General features: G+C 40.7%; 1 long non-coding RNA gene across 1 annotated transcript; it reads left to right on the top strand.

Annotated features, from left to right (window-relative positions):
* The first annotated feature begins 15430 nt into the window (after positions 1-15430).
* On the top strand, positions 15431-22419 carry LOC120400739. The gene is made up of 3 exons (XR_005596031.1): positions 15431-15494; positions 15620-15690; positions 22367-22419. It is a non-coding gene; the product is annotated as an uncharacterized LOC120400739 (long non-coding RNA).
* The last annotated feature ends 295 nt before the right edge of the window (positions 22420-22714 follow it).

Here is a 22714-nt window from a genome sequence, read left to right as displayed (position 1 = left end):
TTTGATTTATTTTATTAATCATTATGATTAATACAGGAAGGATTTTTAGTTTTCCTTTTCTTTTTGCTTGGGTGGCTGCCATGCTATTACAAGTGATGCTATGACAGTCCAAAAGTTGACACTGTGTCATCTTGATGAAGATTAGATATATCCCCAGAGAGCCCAGGGAGCAATGACTGTATGCAATTAAATCTGATAGGATTTTCGAGGTGATGTTGAGACTTCAGATGCTTTGACACAATGCTGACACTACACCTTAATATGCCTCGGACGCACAACTTTCAGCCCAGCATAGCACTGGTTGCAATAATCTGAAGCATAGCTACTGTGTGTCATTTGAAGAGGGTCATGGTATGAATTTTCAAGATTCTCATTGGCATATGGGTGATTGTATTTATACCACTTTGGCCTGACGCTAAATCAAATATTTTTGTGTAGTCCCTTTCTCCTCAAAACAGTGCCCATTTCACCACCCCTTTCTGAATCAAATCTCTTGAGATAAGCAATTTGCTTATTATTCAGAACTGCGGGCACAAAAGTGGGTTTTCTTGCATAATTTGAAGAAACAATACAAATCAGAGATTGTCTTTCATATGGAAAAAACCCTGTGATGGTTGTGATTGACTGATTGATTGAATGATTACTTTATAATGATACTTCATAAGCTATGCCAGTTAATCTAACAGCTTGTTTACAACTGGCACTTATAGGTAATATTATAAATACATAATGCATCAAGAATGACTGTACTTTGCTAGAGAATGCAAAAAGAAATGATGTAGTGCCATAATGGGTAATTATTTTTATTTTGTTGTATTACCATTTCATTAGCTAGATGACTTGGCCACTGGACATAAGAGCTTGTACTTGTTTTCTTAGCTTTTATGCTCAAAAGAACAAAGTTCATTTTCTGTTACATAGAAACATCACCTTAAATTTTGGCTCTCTTGCATATATATTCATTTGTGCTCCTGCACAATATTGTTGCCAGATGTATATCTTCTCTGATAATGGGAGCCAGTTAAGACTAGCAAAAGCTATTTTGCTTGCTGTATTAGCACTTCCATTTTAAAATAATCCTACTAGCATGATTCTGTAATATTTACAATTTTTATAAGTACCGATTATATTTTCAAAGTCGTCGCTGCTTTCTGTAGTAGTCAGTCTTACGTATTTGAACAATGCCAGATGAATGTAATTTTGAGAGGTAAGAGCTTGATTCTTTAAAAACACTTACATGGGTAGTACAAGCTCTTGCTGAGGATCTTCACCCTATGAATATTGTCCATAGAGTATCGTTAATAAAGAAAAACTCAGTTACATGGATAACAGGGGCATGTGGATGGAGTTCTGGCAAATGAATATTTCTTCACACCTGAAGTCCATACAGCAGCCAGGAAAAACATTTTGTATCAGACCAATTGCACTTTCAGTTTCTACCCAAAAAAATAAAATGTCTATAATATCAAATTAACAAATATCAAAAGGGTCTGGTTTTGGCCAGCAGCAACAAGTGGCATTTGGTTATAGATATTTTTGATAAGGCTTGATGTTCCATCTGGTAATGATGGATGACTTTCAGCAAAAGAGATTTTCTAACAAATGACGTTCCAAAACAGTGTCTTATAAAGTACTCATGACTAAATGTCAATTATTCACTTTTTGCCAGTTTAAATAGCCTTCTGATTCTCTCTTCCACCATCACTGGTACCGTATACTGGCAAAATTAGCAAGCTATGTCACCACTCTTTGCAGATAAACACATGTAAAGTGTCAGGCATAAGTAGGAGATTACAAGAACACATATTGCTAAGTGCCACTTATGACTTCCACCAGCTCAGTCCTGCGGACACAAGAGTTTTGCAGAGTTTGAATACACTATAGATAATACTCAGCATTTTGGGGGGCTTATACAAAACTGAACTGAAACACTGACCCTTTTGAGGTTCACCCACAAGGCTTTTGATTCTCTGAACACTGTGCTGAGATTTAATAACACTTGCCATTTCTACAACACCCTCTAGGCAAAGCACTTTGCAAACTTTAATTAATCTAGTCTAAGAACAACCCCGTGAGATGGGTATTCTTATCCCCATTTTACAGAGGAAGAAACTGAGGCATGGGAAAATTGAGTGTCCAATCCTGCTCAGTCAGACTCTGTGAAGGTCCATAGCTTTGATCACATTGCCTGAGCATCATGCACCTTCCTCTGCTTTGTGGGCCTGATCCTGCAAAGTCCCAATCTCCATGGAAGTCAATAGGAGCAGAGGGTGTTCACAGGATCTTTCCAAAAGTAGTCAGTATCTTGCTGTTCTAGACCCTAAATGGAAGTCTTTGTTCAAGGCTAAAGCTGAGATGCTCTGAATTCTTTTCAACAGCACCCAGAAGCTGACAGGACTGAGACCCAGGTGTCTCTCTCTTAGCCAGCATCACACAAGAACAGAAGCCTGATCTCTTGATTCCCATACTGTGCCGTCACCTCCAGACCATCTTTCCCCAATACAATCTTACGTCTCATAGTAAAATGACTGCTGGCATAGCTACTGTTACAATTTCCCTTATTAAAGTTAAATTTTAATAAAAGACCATCATGAGACACTAAGCAGTCTTTGACTGTCAACATAACAAACACCGTATTCACATTAAAGAGAGAATAGAAAAAAGATGTCACACTAATTTATGCTCCATCAGACCCAGAAGTTCCCCAAGTACATTGTTTCTAACTTTTAGCAGTTAAAAAAAAATAACTGAAGCCTCTGAACTCCATTATCATCCTCAGCTCCAACCAGTCCCTCACTGGTCACCTAACAAAACATTATCGTTTATTCTGTCAACACCCGTCTTAAAGTCCAAATGAATCATGCCACAAAATTGACCTTATCTTTTTAAAAAATGAGGCATACTTTGGGCCCACTTCATTTAAAGTGGATTATATACTCAAAATGGAATTACACTTATGCAGAGAAAGCTGGGATGCTTCAAGTCTGATTCTCAATCAGAACTACAGTCTTGACATCACAGGAGGTTTAAGACGAAGCACACACATATATTTACTGCATTTGATTACAGATCAGCAGGGGATAACCAAAACATCCCTTGCTGCTATATCAAAATCATACTTTTGTTCCTGTGTGGATGTGTTCACAACACTGCTCTCCAGAGATAGAAAGGGCAGCACACATTTCCATTTAAGTCATTATAAACAACTAGATCTCAACTATATATGCATATAAAGTTTGTTATAGTACATGGATATTTTTCTGAAGTTGCACATATTGTGTACATGATAGAGATGTCTGAATATATAGTAACTCTGCATGCATTTTTTATATGTTCTTCAATAATTTCTTAAGATGAAAATGTGTCATATGCAGCATAACCGTGCTTCTTGTTTATTCTAGGTAAATCTGATATGATTTTGCATTTGGGTTGGGGCATATTCGATATAAAAATGCTTTGGTTCAGATGTTGGACTAAACATTTAAAAATGTGTGTGTGTGCACGCACGGGTGTAATATAAAGTTTTTATTGGCACTATATTTATTAATTTTTAAATTTGCTGTTTTGCGTTTGAAATTTCCATGAGTGCCCAATTAAACCTCTTACCACAAAGCCATATAGTTTACAGAAAAAAATATTTTAGAAATATTTAGGGAACAGTTTAGGAAATACTACCTATACTATTTTTAGGATCCCTAAACCTGTAAAGCCACACTGGGTAAAATTTTCCAAACCACAGAAGTGACTCCAACCCTTCGAGCCCTCATGGTTCAAGAGATATTAGGCCAGATAACTGGCCTCACTATGGTTGCACTGTTCTACTTCGGAGGAGCAAGGCAGCCATAATGTTGGTTGAACTGACTTCTAGAGGACTCCTCCAGCATGAGTAACACAGAACTGCTGTAGGAGTTCCTCCCCACAGCCTTCCTCCTGATGCTTGCAATACAGGGTATGGCCAAAGGAAGGGCATGGCCGGGACATCTCTAGGCCTTGGCAAGCTCCACCTGCTGGAACAGCTTCCTGAGGGGCCACAGGCTGCTTAACATAAGTTAGAGCAGCTCTCAGGCTTCTCTAACTTAAACGGGGGACTGCCAGGGTCCCTGGACAGCTGCAGAATCAGGAGGCTTCAAAGGTGGTATAACCCCATTTTTGTTCCTCATCCTTCCCCACACAGCACCAGAGAATTGGGGTTGTCCAGTCTTAAATCTGTTACTAGTTCAGGACTGAACATTGTCCAGCCTGCACTTTAGGTCAATGCAATTTTTGGAAAATTTCACATTTTATTTTCAAAGGCAGCTGTTTAAAGATATTTAAGAGTCTAAAATGTCTGTTGTCCTGGTACTGAGGGATTAATTGGCAGAGTGCAAGAGAAGTGGGCAAATGTGCATGATAAATGCAATTTATCCCAATGATGTGCCATTTCTTACATGCGTATATAGAGCATAATTTCCCTGTAACAAATACATTTATGAACCATATATCGATAGATTTATTGTAACTTCTGTACCATCAAGAAATCAGTTCTTTTTGGCTTCCTTGGCACAGAAGACTGCCATATTTTTTATCTCTATGGATAAAATTGTCCAATTCTCAGAATGTGATTCAGGCGGGGGGGTTAGATAGATGATAAAATGGTAGTGTTAAGGTTTGTTTATATTTTTTAATCTGTCATTAAACTTTTTTTTAATTAGGATGAATTTTAGAGGAGAAAACCCTATTTAAATTCAGATTGTTCCCAGGCAAACCGAAAATGCTTTGCTGTTGCTGTGACATAGAAGGTTAACAGAATGTCAGCAAGGCAGAACTGAAGAGCATGTGATAAGTGACAAGTATTAACATGGTAAATCATGTATTTAAAATTACTATGGGTTTAATCAAATGGTTCCTCTGGAAAAATAAACCATGGCATAAGGAAAGGTTGACTGACAAATGCTATTTCTCGGTTGCTACTGGGGTGGTCATGTGGTTCCTGCATGTAGAATTTGATAATATTTTACAAATATGGGGCCAATTCTACTCAGTGCTCATGCATGCAAAAGATCACTGAAGTTTTGCCTGCATCTACATTGAGTAAGGGATGCTGAATTTGTCTCATGGGTAATTTATTTTTAACATATGTTTATAATGTTTGAGATACTTTAAAACATGGGATTTCTCAAACATTTTCATATCTGAACCAAGAAATTGTTTCATGGGCCCCCCTTCTGTCATTTGCTATCACATACAACTATAGTCATTGCTTACCTGGAAAAGTAACACTATGAGATGATTTAGCAACTGGAAATAAGCTGGGGAGCCAGCTCAACATGACCAGCTTTTCAGACCATCAGTTTGAGAACCACTGCATTGAGCTAAGAAACAAAAGATTATCCCATAGACATTTGTTTAATACATCTGAAATACGCAATCAATTGGGGGCCAGATTTTGATCTCATTTACACTGGTCTGAGCCTTATCGATTTCAGTAATTGATTCATTTCAGTGGAGTTACTCCTGATTTATAATCACGCGAGTAAGATCAGGACCAGATTCTACATAGGTATAGTTTACTTTTTATTTAGAGTCATACAACGTATGATAAAAGAGCACCCCTAACATACACGCCCCCATGCTCAGGGCTTCCTTGACAATTTTTAAATAATACACTAAAATAAACAGGCTCATCAGTGCCCTCAGATCAACTCAAACAAACAGCAACATCCATATAACTGAAGTTAAATGACCTTTCTAACACAGTCTCCAGAGTACTGCACTACCTCTCTCCAACTCCCGTTTCCTCAAGAGCCAGGGAGAAAAGATGGCCTTTCAGCATGCCATAAAGGCTAACAAACTCAGGCTGTTGTGGACCTGGGGAGTAGTGCATTCCAAAGGGCTGGGGCCCTAATGGAGAATGCATTGCCAGTTGCCCCTTCTCATTTATACCAATGGGTTTTCAGTTCAGAAGCTACCAGATGCAGATGAGGCAATATGCCACAGGAGAGACGTGGGCTCTTAAATAGGTAGGACTCAGGACTTTAGAGATCAAAACCAACACCTTAAACTCAATCCATGGACCAAAAGGCAGCCAGTGCAGGTTATAGAACATAAGTTTAATATTCTCATGGTAGACACATCACTTAATAAGCAGGCCACTAAATTCTGCACCTGATGCGGTTCCCATATAGATGTAAGATACAACCCCATGAACAGCAGAATGAAGTATCTAATCTGGAGGTGACAGAGGTATGGATGGCTGTTTCAAGATCTGCATCCAATAGCAAAACATCTGATGCAGGAATGTACTTAGCAACTTTTAGAGTACATCTACACTCAAGCTAGAGATGTAATTTCCAGTTAGAGGGCACATACCTGCACTAGTTCTGATCGAACTAGTGTGCTAAAAATAGTGTACCCATGATGGCATGAGCCAAGGGTGGAGCAAGGCTGCCCCAAGTATGTACCTAGCATCTTGGATCAGTATATATTCAGGGCAACTAGCCCCTCCCACCTCTAGCACCATGGTTGTTACACTTCTATTTTTAGTATACTAGCTTTATCGGAGCTAGCACATGTACGTCTCTCCAAGGTGGAAATTACATCTCCAGCTCAAAGTGTAGACAAGCCCATAGACATAAGGCTAAGATGAAAATGTGGGGAAAGTGTAATAAGTTAATACAACAGACTAGATTCACCACCATGGTTCAGGGGGATATAAATTGTACATTCCTGCACCAGCGAGAGACTCTACACCCAAAGGGAAATTTACAGGGAAGAGCAGCTTTCATCTCTGCAATGGCTCTATAGGAGTCCAGCCATCGGAGGCTGCAGTGGAGCTATGCTAAATGAACACATCCCAAGCTGTCCTAACCACACACCTCCCCTCCCTATTCTGCTCATTTTTCAGGTTGTGCTATCAAGTCTGTGGTGTTCCAGGAAGGGTGGAGATTGCATGCATCTTGTGCTATTGCAACCCCCCAACAGATTTTCCTGGGGACTGTACAGTAGGGTCTGCACGAGCATGGAATCTGGCCCATTCTTTCTCTCTAAATAGTACTTCTTTGAGCTCATATGATACCAAAGTATTAAATTGCTAGCTCACAAAGTGATTATTCAAAGTCCTCTGCAATGAGCCCAAGGGAATTTTGCTTTAGTGAGGACAGTGGTATCAGGGCCAATATCTTTTAATAACTCCATTCTTTGAAAAAAGATCACAGAGGATTCTTTTGTTGTACCATTTGCTGAGTTGGATATATGAATGTGTGACGACAGCTATGCAACTACACTGAAATTTATTGGGCCTGAATCTGGTCCTACTTACATGGGTTTTACACTAATGTAATGCCACTGAACGTACTGATTTATACCTGAGAGCCAAATCTGGCTCATCATAGATTGTAGTGCACTGAATGTCATGTAATATGAAAATATATGATATCACTTACGATTCATGCATCTTGTTGTTAATAAAATACAAGATGGCATTCCAAGATTTAAGAAATCAAAACAAAGAAAAATTAATTTTTAAAAAGGTTAGTCAAAGAAACAGACATGCAAAGCCCCATATTAGGTACTTTGCAATCCTGTAAGGGGCACTGAATCTCATGCCAAATGTGTTTATTTCTTAACCTCATTTAAAATGTGACCTTTTTAAAAAAAAGTTTGTAGCTCAGGCTAGTAAGCAACTCAAAATTCCTCTTTGTATATTTAGTTTATTTGAACAATCACCTAGGGAAAATTCATTTGCATGAATATGAAGTATGTGCCCCAGATGATAAGTTTGATGAAGTAAATATAGAACAAATCCTAAATTTAAAAATAAATTGTATGTGGTAATCAGTACAATTATTCAGTGTAATGAGAAAGGCATCTCTTTTCTAAACACAGGCAATTGCATGATATTGGTATTATTATACTTTATCAACATTAATACACCAACTATTTAAATGTACACAGGACCACAAAAATTGCTTTTTTTAAACAAATGGATAGTAGCATTCCAAGACTATTATGTTCCTGAGATATCTCACAAGTCAATTTGTCAGTCTCATTTTCAGATGACGCAACTATTTATCTCACATGACTAAGTCTATAGAAAGGTCCCCAAAGAGGATAGGCCATCGCACTGACTGCAGTGACAAAAGGTCAGGTTGTTGGACAGCTCCCTGAAAAACAGTCTTCATGTCTGGAACTTTTCTGATCTGGTGGACAAGTCTTGACTGAAAAGGTCTGGTTTACCTAGGGGACCAGCTCCTCCTCCTCCCCATTTTTATACTGCTGTGGGGTTAATAGCTATGTCGTGTGGGGTCAGGGAAGACATCTGTGTCTCAGATAATATGCTTACGGTGATTACCACACATAATTGACTGACCTTCCCTCATTCTTTTCCTGCTTCAGGCCATGGCTGATAGGGTGAAATGCTCTAGAGGAGTTTATTTTCCATCACACACTATTGTGCTACTGAGCAAATATTTTAGCAAGCTTTGAATGAATCACCTTTCAGGCTTTGGGTTTGACAGTTAAAATATGAAGGCTGTGACCAATCTAATAATATTAGATTTTAAATCTGTTTTGGAAGAAAACATGGGAAAATCCTACTTAAAATCCATTTATAGACACCTAATAAAATCCTGTTGGGACTGCTGAAGCTGAGGTGATTTTTTTTTTAGAATTCTTGTGCTTCCTTTCCCCCTCCTCTTCAAACCTCATTTCTCCACCTTGCCATGGACATTTTAAGCATTTGAGTAGATTTGCCTCAAAAAGTATCAGAAAATTCAAGGTAGGAAAAAAGCCTCAAACAACCAACATTTGTGAATCTCCACAGCAGGGTTTCAAAGTGGTAAATGCTGTGTTCTAATTTGAGATTCATCCTTAGAGTGAGGACATCAGAAACCCTCCTACTTCATGGTATTATGCAGTGGGAATACATGATCGCCTTGGAGTGCTTTGCATACACATGAATTTAATTTTACAGTCTACATGAAATAAGGCTTTTACCGAGTATGTCCAAAAGCTAAATGACATTTTGCCCTTTTTGTATTTTTTTAAAAGCAAAATGGAGTTTTATTACTGATACCAACAGTGAATAAATAAAACTAGAGACAGAACTTTTCAATATTCCCAGAGGGAAATTTCAAATGTAACATTAAGATTTTTAACTTTTTAATAATGTTTCACTCTAATTCTGTTTTATCTGTCTGGTAATTAATCTATCAATCCAAACATAATATACTCCCACAGGAAAAACTACTATATTTCTTGATAGTGAGTTGTGCTGTAAGTGACTAAAGCTTTATACCTGGAACATTCATTTATATCAAGGGAGTGGCTACAGAAAATCATTTATTGCTTCCCCACATATACACGCACACTTTTTCTCCCTCTTTTGAGTTCCTCTGCTACCACATGAGAGGTGATCTTTACTATATGACACTGCTGAGTATTTGTGGCCTGTATTTAGAATTTCAAACTGCAGCAACAAAGGTGGGACTTAATGAATGGAGTTATAATATATGTTGAATTAACTCATTTGTTATCACTATTGTGTCTGACAACCAATATCTGTGTAAATGATCATTTCAATAATATAGTCCAAAAATATTTTAACCACAGATATCATCCACTTTAATTTTCCCAATAACATAATCTAAGTTTCTCGCCTCCTCTTATAGAAATCCATCTGGAATTGCCATCAACTCTCAAATGTTTAATATAATTCATGTAGCAATGGCTTAACAAGAAAAAAATACAATATTCTAAATATATGGGTGATCTTTAGAAAATCTCGGCATCACTTCATAATTATATACTACGAGTTTTAATTAACTAAAGCTCTGAAAATCATAATGCCTTATTAAAATGCAATTAATCCTTTGATTAAAAAACAAAAAGCACAAGTATTTACAACAAAAACACAAGTAGAATAATTACAAATATCATGTACCCATTTCTTTTATTTGGGTGTCACTTATGATGTCTCACGTTCCCTTCATTAATTCAAATACACACATTATCTCAAATCCACAGCAGACTGAGTGACAGTGGCCACCAAACACACAGCACTATATCCTATTGATTTCTGCAAATCCTGAACAATGCCATTTGCATGCTTGTTTCTGTAATAATAAAGATATGCCATTCAGAATTAAAGCACCGGCCAGACTAGTGGCAACTAATTGTGTTGTGTGTAATGAGTGCAATTTCAATTTGATATAACCCTCAGCTTTTCTTGCAGCACTCGCTAAGTACTTTCAAGTCTTTGTGGGGAAATAATTGATTTTTTTGTGCTGTGGGCACAAGAAAATTATTATGATCTTTTGAATAATGCCAAAGAAAGGACCATGAATGATTTAAATTGGTATATGAAGAAGGCTTCACTGTGGATTGCAGTTTGACTGACATCCTACTAATGTAGTATCTAGATTAGCAATTTTTAAGGGGGCAGCTAATATAAAACTGGTAAAACAGAAAACATTGCTAACAGGGATTTTGTATTTGTTATCCAGTGAGGAATAACAATATGGGGATTTAAGACATGTCAGACAAACACTATACTATTACATAATTGCCCTTGCTCTTTTCCTTTATGGCATAGGTATTGGAGGGTATATTTCAATTGATAAATTACACATTTAAAATGTGTAGATACAATAGTACAGTAGTAGGTTATCACAACAGCTAAAGTCCATTGGATACATTGGTTTGTAACCACCATGTACAAAATCTTTTGTTTTGTCTGGTTCTAACACAAGGTTTGAAAATTCTGATAATCATCCTCATGAAAAATTGGGAAAATTATGTTTCCTTTTAAAGGAAGTTGTTCTTTTTCCAAATTACTTACTAATCTCCCCATTACAAATTCACTATTATAGAATCCTGCCCAATCCTTCTTAAATTTTACTGAAGAACTTAAAATTTAATTATTAACCTGGATTGAGAATAGGTGTAGGCCATCTAAATAAATGCTGGATTCTCTAAAACCGAATGTGTAGTCATCAACTAAATATACTCATGTACATAACTAATTGTAAACTGCTTTCATCTGAAATCAATACATTCCTCTCTTCTTCTACCTTCTTCCTTTCTTCCCCCTTCGTAAATGCCAAATATATATATTTTTATGTGGTAATACTGCATCTGGTGACAAGCAAATAAGCATGTTACATAAATTCCAAACACAGTTCCACCTTAAAATGCATACCTTCCAAATCTTATTCTTCAGAGGAGGCAATATTGTTAATTTAGTTGGTCATAACTAAATAGTTTCTAATCTGGAGCAGGAGTCTGCTGAGAATATTGGACAGTTTAAAGGTTAATCACCATCGCCTGGTTACACAAGTGAGGCAGAACTAATTCCTCCAAAGGCAAATGGCTTGCAGTTTTATCAGCAGTGCAGATTAGAAGTGTTAATATACAGAATAGAATGGATGCTCAAGGGCCAGTTTTCCCTTATCGGCAAACTTTGCAACAGAACTCAGCTACTGCACAACCTCTGCACTTTCTATAATAAGGCCCCTCATTTTGCCTCTCAAGCAGAACTATCAAACAATCCTCCCCAAACCACTGCCACCAAAATCAGGGTATTACAGACCACAGCTAATTGGAAGATCACTATAATGAAGTAAAAGATAAAATACTTTGGCTGCTGGCCTAAAATGTGGATCAGCACAACATAGGAAGCTATCTGGCTATGTCACATTCTGAGAGATTTACATAAACAATAAACTCAAACCAACTGCCCCAAAAATACATCTTTGTTTACAGTAAATGCAACCTAAAGCACTGGTTGTTAAAAAAAAAAGGAATTTACATATTCAATATTATTAACAGAGCAGTTTTTGCAACGACCAAATTTAACACATATAACCCAATTTATTTATTTTTAAATGTACTCTTTGCAAGGAAAATTTGGTAAGATATATAAATATACATTCTATATAATATTTCAATATTTATGCTCCTCAATATGCTAAAGCATTTTTAGTACACTAGCAGATAGGCTCCAAATTGATTTCTCCAAATCTGTTCTTTGCTGCAGGTGTTTTTCATTAGAACAAGAAAGGAGGGGGGGAGATCCATCAGTGTCACATGCTATTTCCCAAATAAAACATGCTGACAGAAGACCCCTTAAAAAAAGAAAAGAAAAGATACTTTGTCTAAATGAATCATTGGAAAGAGCAGGGAACTCTGCACAAGAAATTGGAGGAATAACCAGTTCAGAGAAATCATATAAAATGTTAAGGGATCCCTCTCTTTGTATAGCATACGTGAGAGGAATGCTCCTAAATGTTACAAAACTTGGGCCTGATCCTGTTCCCATTGAAGTCATTGGGAATTTTGCCACTGAGCTTGATGGGAGTAGGATCAGCTCCATAATTCCTTGCAGATGCCTGATATAATTAGCAATGCTTGCAAGCTATAACGGATCTGGAAGTCATGCTGAGTGGACACTGCTGTCTCCTCTTCACATCACCTGAATTCCCAGCGCATGATCATACTAAACTATTATCCCCTCTCTCCATTTGACTTCATTTGGACCCCAGTTCAGGAAAGCACTCCAAATCATGACAGTTCTTAAGCACATGCTTAAATCCCATTGACTTCAGCGGTGGACATGCAGTTCTTTCACCAACTACAGAGAAGCCGATTCTTTCTGAGACTCAGGGAAACTAAGTGCAGTTGAGGAAGGGATCTCATATTCAACAGCAATTTTCCTTAGCTTTGGGCCCTCTTGAAGATACTCAGTCCATATCCCTGTCATCCTCTGGCTAAGAAACAACAAAAGTTACACAAAAAGGCAGCCAGTCTGGTTTGTTATGCTTAGAATACAGGACAGTCCATTCTCATATTTATCCTCTAGTAAAATAAATCCTTATATTTGAAAATTGAAATTCAAGAACGAGAGTCTACCATATCTATAACAACAGACAATAATTCTCGCTCTGTCATTCACTCACTCATATTTTGATTTTCTTTCAGCACAACGTGCTGGCATATACCAAAATGATATACCAAAATGTTGTAGGTAGCACATAGATGGATACATTAGAGGGATACATTAAATAGGACTCTTGGTCTGGCAGAGTATGTTCCTGATTTATGAATTATTTCAACATATAAAAATGCATCTGTCCAATAGTCTTGGCTCCTGTACAGTTATCAGTAACTGTCCTCAGAGCAAGGATCCTCTCAAATCCACCTGGCTCAGAACATAAAGGTGTCCTGGAATTCCCCACCCAGCTGGAATCTTTCTCCCCGCAAAAAAATTGAGAGAACTGTTGAGCCTGATAGCATCACCTGATAGTAAATAAATCTGTACTCTGAGAAGCCAATGGGGAAAGCAAATTCCAGTCAAGGAACCCTCTCCCAAAAAGTCAGGAATCTGTTCACTCTCCATGGTTAGTCTGGGCACCTCAGCTAATTTAACTGCCACAGAATCACATGAGAAGAGATGTGACTTCTGTGATTACAAGGATCCAACCTATTTAAGGCTAATTAAAATCAACATCTTTATTTGCACCCAGAAGCACACTGGAAGCCAGTCCCCAATTCAGATATCAAAGCATAGGTCTTGTGGGCTTTTCATGAGAAACACCCCATAACAAGTGAGCCATCACATTCAATACCAGCTGAAGTTTATGACAGGTCTTGAGATGCAGCTCTGTGTAGGATGTATTACCATGAGACACTCATGAGGTGCAAGAGACACAGATCTCTGTGCCAAGGTCTGCAACTGAAAGAAAATGATACAATCTCATCAAGCAAAGTAGATACAAAATCCTTTTAGCTACTGTCATGACCTGATCATCCAAACACACATAAGGATTCCAAAGGATCTTCAGACTATGGACATGGATAATAAAGGTTGGGAAGACTTCTTTAAAGGAAGCTAAAGAGTAGCACTGACAGTGCCTTCCATGTATGGACCTACAAGGTTTTACTAGCTAGACCTTCAGTTTTCAGGTATCAAAGTTCTCCCAGCATCTTCAGTGCCTCAGTGTCTAAAACTAGCTGAAACTCAAATGGAGAAGACCTCGTGTTTGTTGTCCCATCCAGAAATTATTCCATTTCCACAGAAGCTGGGAGTTCAGCCCAGGTTCAAATAATTTTACCCATAAAGTTCCACAAAAACTCTTCACAGCAAGAAAGAGTCAACTGTGCTTTTGATGTATTGTGGTCCAGAAACTTTTTAATATTTTCTACTTTGATATTTTTGTATGATCACTTTCTTTGTGAGGGATGAGGGAGTGGGGGAGGAAGGTAAACATTCATTTAAAAATTGGTGTGCTTATATGATATATTTAAGATAAATAACTGAATATATGTTTGTGGGAAACTAGTAGATAAGTGAGCAGTTGGCTGAAAGAACATCACAAAATACAAAATCCACATAAACAGGACATGTTGCAGAAATAATTTTTTGATAATTTCTGCACATTATAAGGGACAGAGACACCTGTGAGCCATATGAACATTATCACATTAGATCACTGCTAAATACCCAAACAAAATGAAAGCAATACAAATTCTCCAATATTCAGCAGTTGGTTTGCTTCTGACGCCTCTCAAGCAATCTGCCTGCTTCCATTATTCTAGTGTCAGGAATGATGTCGAAGGAGATATGTAGACATTAAAGTACCTGCTTACCCCATCCACCTGTGAATATCTCCTGCACACCTAAAACTGCAGGCAATATTGCTCACTTCTGAATATGATCCTTCAGCACCAGGAATGCTGATCACCAGATAGTGACAAAGAACTGTAGGGAATTATCTTGCATTGGCAGGGAGGTGTCCCTGTAACACTGACAATTTCCTGAAATATCCAGAATGAACTTAATTCAATAAAGTTAAACCTTATGGAAATAGTTTTGACATCTCTGGAGTTCATTGCACAAAATGCAGTTGTGTATGTGTTATTGTGGAATTGTATGTCTTTTCATGGGAAGGGTAAATAGGAGAACAGCAGGAGGTGATTAGGCAAATTCACTCAGGTTGTAACATCCTCAAAGAAGCCACCTCCCTGGAGAGGTACACATATACTGGTTCAGACTGGATTCTCCAGGGAAAGTCAGACAAAGAAAGGGGTTTTGGATAAATAGCCTGGTTCTAAACTGGTTCAAAGCCTTCTTCCTGATCCAGCAAATGGGCAGGACACCTGGTCCACAGAAGGCCCCAATCCTTAGGATGGGGTTGGAAGGACTGGCCTACCAGAACCTATGTCAGGGCTGGGGTTAATTCCGCTGAGCTTACCAGCAGGCATGTAAGTTATTTTATTGTTGTTAATATGTTTTCTCTGTAATACTTTTTACTGTAAGAATAAATTAGGCTTGAATAGGAAGTGCCACATGGTAACTTATATCTGCTGACAATCACTCTGTTATCAGTCTCTGAAGAGAAAGCAAGCACGTCCTTGGGCAACCTGTCTATGCTGGGAACTACACCACGAAGGCAGGGAACTGTGCAGCCTGGGAATACCCCTGTCAGAAGGGAGAAAGACGCAGGCCTCCACCCAGCAAGGTAACTGGAACTGGACGCCAAGAGTGCGTGCTCCTGTCGAATCAGTGAGGTGCAGCTGCCCTGAACTGTGACAGTCCCAAATGACCCACTTGGCCTTTTTCCATCTCTAACTTCTACAATTGTAGGATTCTTCTGGGAAGCCTGTAGTTTCGGCCCAGTGATTCAGAGCAGCAGGAGATATGGGTCTATCTAGCAGGTAAGTAATGGCATAGCAAACATATTCACTCTATCTATCCACCCACTTAGGTACTTTCATGACCCCCACCTCCCCATAATATCTGAAAGCGTCTTTAATATTCAAGCTCCTATTTTTAGGAAAGTAGCACTGTGTTTGGAAGTATGTGCACTTTTGTGGTACATACATGCTATTGTATATAGTAGGCCAACGCTCTTGTCAAAAGTTATTAAGTTGTTTTGCTGTTGCACAATCAATGCAGAGGATCAAGGATGACAGGCCTGGTCTCTAAAAGTCAGTCCTTGTAGTTATAAATGGGAGCAGAACACTAGAGAAGGTGAACAGAAAAATCTGCAAAGCCAAGGAGAAAGTAGGCAAGAGTGTATTGATTACTGTCAACCCAGAAGCAGACTGGAACTTGACGCGGAACATTTTTATCCTTCTAACATTTTTATAGAATAAACTACGTATGAAGAAAGGTTCAGAAATTTCCATAACATTTTGTAGATTACTCTCCTTTGACTTTCTGTCAGACCTGAATAATTCACAGGTGATATCTGACTCTTCCCCTGGCCTCCAACTCATTTTCTGACTAGTTTGTAAATTCCCTTTCCTAGTCCATCAGGCTATTGTTTTACCAAGACTTTATTAGAACCCTGCTCTGTTAAAAAACATTCTTCCTTTGTAGTCTGAAGCTCTATCTATGCTATGTCAGTATAACTTATGTTGCTCAGGGGTGTGAATAAGCTGCCCCCCCGCAAGTGACATAAATTACACTGACCTAAGCACTGATGTGGACAGCGCTTCTCTCACCAGCATAGCTACTGCCTCTTGTTGGGGCAGGGACGGTGCAAGGATGTTTCACGCCCTAGGCGAAACTTCCACCTTGCGCCCTCCCCCGTCCCCAAGCCCCTGCCCTGAGGCACCCCCACCCCCGCAGCAGCTCTCCCCCTCCACCCTGAGGTGCCCCCCCATGGCAGCTCCCCCCTCCACCCTGAGGCTCCCCCTCTGCAACAGCTCCCCATCCTGCACCCTCCGTCCTGAGGCACCCCCCCACACCCCAGCTCACCCCTGCTCTGCCTCCACGCAAGCCTGGGAGGCGGGAGAAGTGAAGCAGCCACGGCATGCTCGGGGAGGAGGCGGGCAGGGGTGAGCTGGGATGGGGAGTTCCCCTGCATGCTGCCCCCCCCCTTACTTGCTGCAGGCGGCCCTCCCCGCGCTCCCCTGCCCCAGCTCCCTCCGCCTAAATGCCGGCCGTGACTGGGACGGCCGAAGATCTGGCTGCCACGGTCGCTGCCAAAGAAAATGCCGCCCCCCAAATCCTAGTGCCCTAGGCGACCACCTAGGTTGCCTAAATGGTTGCACCGGCCCTGGTTGGGGGTTGCGTAACTAAGTCAACGGGAGAGCTCTCTCGTGCTGGCTTAGTGCGGCTACACTAGAGAGCTTACAGCTGCACCACTATAGGGATGCCTATTATGGTCTCCTGTCCACTGGGGACTAGGTTGAGACCACCAAACTGAACTTAAACCATTGCATCAGTGAAACCTTTGTGAGAAGCATCATAAATTGTGTTAACATTACCAGAATTTTGGTCCACTACCAAGTTTTATATATATAAAAAAAACTCTCATTACGCAGATATTACTTTCAGTTCTATTAAATCTGGAGCTTTGCCATTAACTGCTTTGAGACCAGTATTTCATCAGAAATGCAGACACGAATGAATCCATGGTACGCCCACATCTTGAATACTACGTGCAGATGTGGTCGCCTAATCTCAAAAAAAATATATTGGAATTGGAAAAGGTTCAGAAAAGGGCAACAAAAATGATTAGGGGTATGGAACAGCTGCCATATGGGTAGAATTAATAAGACTGGGGCTTTTCAGCTTGGAAAAGAGATAACTAAGGAGGGATATGATAGAGGTTTATAAAATCATAACTGGTGTGGAAAAAGTAAATAAGGATGTGTTATTTACTCCTTGTCATAACATGAGAACTAGGGCTCACCAAATTAAATCGATAGGCAGCAAGTTTAAAACAAACAAAAGGAAGAGAAGGTTACTCACCTTGTGCAGTTACTGAGGTTCTTCGAGATGTGTGTCCCTGTCCACTTTAGGTGTTGGTGTGTCCAAGTGTCACCAATTGGAGACTTTTGGTAGCAGTGCCTGGTTGGGAGGCACGTTCGCAGTAGCCGCCTTGCACTACCGTTGGCGCTCACGTGTCCTGACCCCCTCGGTTTCTTCTCTACTGTAAAGCTCATATAGCAAACTCCGGAGTAGAGGGGAGGAGAGTAGGTAATGGAGCACCCACAGGGACACGCATCTCGAAGAACTTCAGTAACTGCACAAAGTGAGTAACCTTCTCTTCTTCTTCGAGTGCTGTCCCTATGGGTGTTCCACTTTAGGTGACTGCAAAGCAACATCCCATTATGGAAGGCTGGGTTCTGGAGTAGGTTGCAAAGTTGATGATAATACCGTAAGGCCAGGTATTGCATCATTCTCAGAGCTTTTTTAATTGCATAGTGGTTTGTGAACGTGTGTATTGAAGCCCAAGTGGCAGCTTGGCATATTTCTTTGATTGGGACGTTATGTAGAAAAGCAATCAAGGTAGAAATAGCTCTTGTTGAATGGACTCTGATCCCTGTCGGGGAGTCTATCTTTTGTTGCTGAAAACATAGGCGGATGCAAGTTGAAATCCATTTTGATAGTCTCTGTTTCAAAATGACTGTGCCTTTCGATCATTCAGTGGTGGAGATGAAGAGTCTTGGTGACTTACGGAAAGATTTTGTTCTCTCTAGGTAGAATGCTAGTGCTCTTCTGACATCTAGTGTGTGGAGAACAGATTCCTGGGTAGACCCATGTGGTTTTGGGTACAATGCAGGGAGATGTATAGGTTGATTGATATGGAATGATGTGGGTACCTTTGGTATGAATTCAGGGTGTGGTCGCATAGTCACTTTTTCTTTAAAGAATATAGTGTAAGGCAGATGGACCAGGATGGCCCCTATCTGACCCACTCTACATGCTGAGATGATCACAACTAGGAACACTAGTAGTGAACGGGTAGCAAGTGGTTCGAAGGGGGCTCTGGTAAGTCCTCTGAGGACTAAATTTAGATCCCATGCTGTTGTAGGGTTGCGGACTTCAGGGTATATGTTCTGAATTCTTGCAAGAAAGCGTTTTGTAATTGGATGGTGGTTCAAGTGAGCACCCCATCCTATCAGTGAGGCTTCTGTGGTGATTAGGATGGATGCAGGGACTTGTTGGAATTGAACCCCTCTGCACGCATTGCTCGGGATTGTCTGCCATTATAGGGACTATTTGACTTTTGGTGGTAGGGATAGGATTTTGTTTAGGTTGTGTCTGTGTGGTATGTATACCATGCTTAGCCATCCCTGGAGACAGCGCATGTGTAGTCGTGCATGTTTGACTATGAAAGTAGAGGCAGCCATTTGTCCTAATAGTTGCAGGCATGTGTGTGCAGAGATCGTCGGACTGTTTGTGATCATAGATATGAGAGAGGTCATTGTGTAAAATCTGGACCTTGGCAGGGAAGCTTTTGCTTCTACCGAGTCTAAGTAAACTCCGATGAATTTAGTTGTTGCACCAGAACTGTTGATTTCTTCTCGTTTATCTGTAAGCCAAGAGTATGGCAGAGGGTTATAGTTCTCTGTGTGAAGTTTGTTACTTCTGTTCAAGTGCGACCCTTTAACAGGCAGTCATCCAAGTATGGGAATATCATGATTCCTTGTCTGCGTAAGTATGCTGCTACTACTGCCAAGGACTTGGTGAAGTCTCTCAGAGCTGTGGATAGTCTGAACGGTAGCACACTGTATCAGAAGTGGTCTCTGCCTACTGTGAATTGTAGGAATCGTCTGTGTCTGGGTTGTATAGTGATGTGAAAGTACGCGTCATGTAGGTCAAGGGCTGAAAACCAGTCCCCTTCTTCCAGTGCTGGGATTATTGATGTCAGTGTGACCATTCTGAATGTGTGGGTATGAATGAATTTCTTGAGTTTCCTGAGATCTAAGATAGGTCTCCATCCTCCGTTTTTCTTTTGTGTTAGAAAGTAGTGAAAGTAGAACCCTTTCCCTCTGTGCTCTATGGCACCTAGCTGTACAAGATGGTTTACTTCTTGTCTCAGAAGATGCTCATGAGAAGGGTCCCTGAAGAAGGATGGGGAAGGGGTATGTGTAGGGGGGATGGAGGTAAAAGGAATGGTATATCCTGATCTTATTATTTCCAATACCCACCAGTCTGTGGTGATGGATGCCCATGCTAGGTAAAATGGTCAAACTTGGTGGCCAAAAATTTGGGTATTCGATGTAATTTGCTCTGGAAGTTGTGGGAGGTTGGTCAGACCCTTGACCAAATCCTCAAAATTGTGGCTTATTAGATAGCATTTGGGACATTGAGGCCTGGTTTTGTGGTGGTCTCTGTGCCTGGTGGCAAGGCCTGGAGTTGTCAAATGGATGTTGCAGTAGTTTGTTTAGGTTGTCACGGTTGCTGTTATAAGGTTGGAATCATCTGCATCTGTTTGGGGGTGTATACATACCCAAAGTACGGAGTGCGGCATGGGAGTCCTTCACTGAGTGCAGGACGTCATACATTTTTTATTAAAATAATTTCTCCCTGTCAAACGAGAGATCGTCTACTTTGGTTTGTAGTTACCATGGGATTCCTGAGGCTTGTAGCCAGGAGACTCTCCTCATTACTATGGCAGTGGCTGTTGTACGGGCTGCTGTTTCTTCTGTATCAAGGGAAGCTTGTAGCACTGTTGGGGCTACTAGTTGTCCCTCCGTCATGATGGCTTGGAACTGCTCCTTCTTTTCCTCTGGAATATTTGGTAGGAACTCATTGAGTTTTTGGTAGTTGCATTGGTCATACTTTGTCAATAGGGCGGTATAGTTCGCTGTGAGGAACTGGAGTGTTGCTGACGAGTATACTTTTTGGCCAAAAAGATCTAATCTCTTGCCATCTTTGTCTTGATGTGTGTTCTTAAATTGGGGCTGTTTACCCCTCTGATTTATGGCATCCACCACCAATGAATTTGGTTGTGAGTGGGAGAATAAAAAGTCCATGCCTTTGCTGGGGACATACATAATATTTTCTGTCAGCTTTTTTGCTTATAGGTGGTATGGTGGCTGGTGTTTGCCATACCTTTTCCACCGATTCCATCAGTGCGTTGTTCACTGGTAGTGTTATTTTCATTGTGGATGCTGGGTGTAGAATCTTTAATAGTTGGTGCTGACTTTCAGTCACATCTTTGAGTGTGATGTTTTGGCTTTGTGCCACGCTTATAAACAATTCTTGGAATTGTTTTGAGTCGTCCGCTATTGTGGGTGGAGGGGGCATGATTGCCTCATATGGGGATGAAGAGGAGTTATGTTCTGGTGAGAGGTCTTATGTGGTGTCCTTCAACTCCTCCATTGTGTCCTTGGATGCCTTGGAGGGTTCTGTGGCCATCTCCATAGAGAGTCATATCTGCTTTCTTTGAGGGGTGAGAATCCTTTGCAGTTGTGATCTGTATGCTGACAATGGGTCCCAGTGTGCCCATTGCATCGGGAATCGAAAGGGTGGGCACATCAATGGGTTAGCCAGCCATTGGGGTATGTCTCTGTGAAGACAGTTCTTGGTACCTGTGTAGGATGATTGGGGTTCGGTACCAGAAGGGGAGGAATGTCCGGAATAGAATACTCCCTCCTCCATGTCATCCTCCTCATCACTTAAGAAGTGCATCACGGATGTCGAGTCCTGGCGTTTCGGTCCTGGCGGCACCAGGGAGCCACTGGTGCTGAGAATGGGAGACTCTGGCGTAGAGGTTATCGGCACCAAGGTCGTTGCTGCCAAGTAGATATGTTCAGGCACCTGCATCAGTGCTGCCCTCTTCCGAGTGGCTTTGGTCAGTGCCAGTGTTGGCGGTTTAGGTCTTGTGAGTACATGCTCTGTAGGAGTTTCTACCTGGGGTGGCATTGTCATTTTCGGTGCTGTCGGCACTGTGTCCTTCCTGGGAGTGGTCAGTGCCATGGAGGAGGAGGCTGTCTTATGCCTGCCACTCAATTCCTTGTCTTTACCATTCCTACTTCTGATGCGGGCAGTGCTGGAGGTGCCAGGAGCATTGAACGTGTTCACCCTGTTGTCCATTGGCACCTAGAGTAGTGATCTTGCTGGAGACAGTTTTCTCTTTAACGGTTCTCTCTGAGTCAGTGATGTTTCCCTTTTCCTCGATTTTTTGGAGGAAAGGGTACTTGCTCTATCCAGGGAGGAGATGCCTGGAGACTCCCCTCCTGGGGGCTCACTAGCATCCGATGGAGGAGTAAGGGATTTTTCTGTTCAGATCATTTTTAGTCTAAGATCCCTATCTCTCCTTGCTCTGGCTTTGAGGTTGTTGCAGAGAGTGTATTTCTGGAAAATGTGCGCCCCCCTTTAAGCAACGGATGCACTGCCAGTGGCCGTCTGAGACAGGCATCATATCCTTGCATGAAGTGCATCTTTTGAATCCAGGGGTGCCTGGCATTGTCTTTATCTAATTTTCTAATTAAACAGATATAAAGAAGGAAAGGGATCTCTCCAAGGTTTTTTTTTTCTTTTTTGAAGTCTAAATAGTTTTAAACTGAAACTTAAGACTATTTCTACACTGTCTACTAACTATAACTAACTAATTGGTATCTAAATTGTTCTATTTCTCTATTTTAGGTCATTTTAAGACACTGCTGTTGGAGCTCTGTCTGCAGCCAAGGATGGTTGAGAAGGAACTGAGGGGGTCATAACGCGCAAGCGCCAATGGTACCACAAGGCGGCTACTGTGCACACGCGTCCCAACTAAGCACTGCTACCAAAATTCTCCAGTCAGTGGCACTGGGTTGCACCAACACCTGAAGTGGAGCACCCACAGGGATAGCAATTGAAGAAGTATTTTTTTTCACACAACGCACAGCCAACCTGTGGAACTCCTTGCCAGAGGATGTTGTGAAGGCCAAGACTATAACAGAGTTAAAAAAATAACTAGATAAGTTAATGGATAGGTCCATCAATGGTGTCCCT

Source organism: Mauremys reevesii, linkage group 3, assembly GCF_016161935.1.
Source record: "Mauremys reevesii isolate NIE-2019 linkage group 3, ASM1616193v1, whole genome shotgun sequence".
Lineage (NCBI taxonomy): Eukaryota > Metazoa > Chordata > Testudines > Geoemydidae > Mauremys > Mauremys reevesii.
The sequence above is the reverse complement of the archived record's forward strand: the minus strand, read 5'-3'. Positions and strand labels throughout refer to the sequence as shown.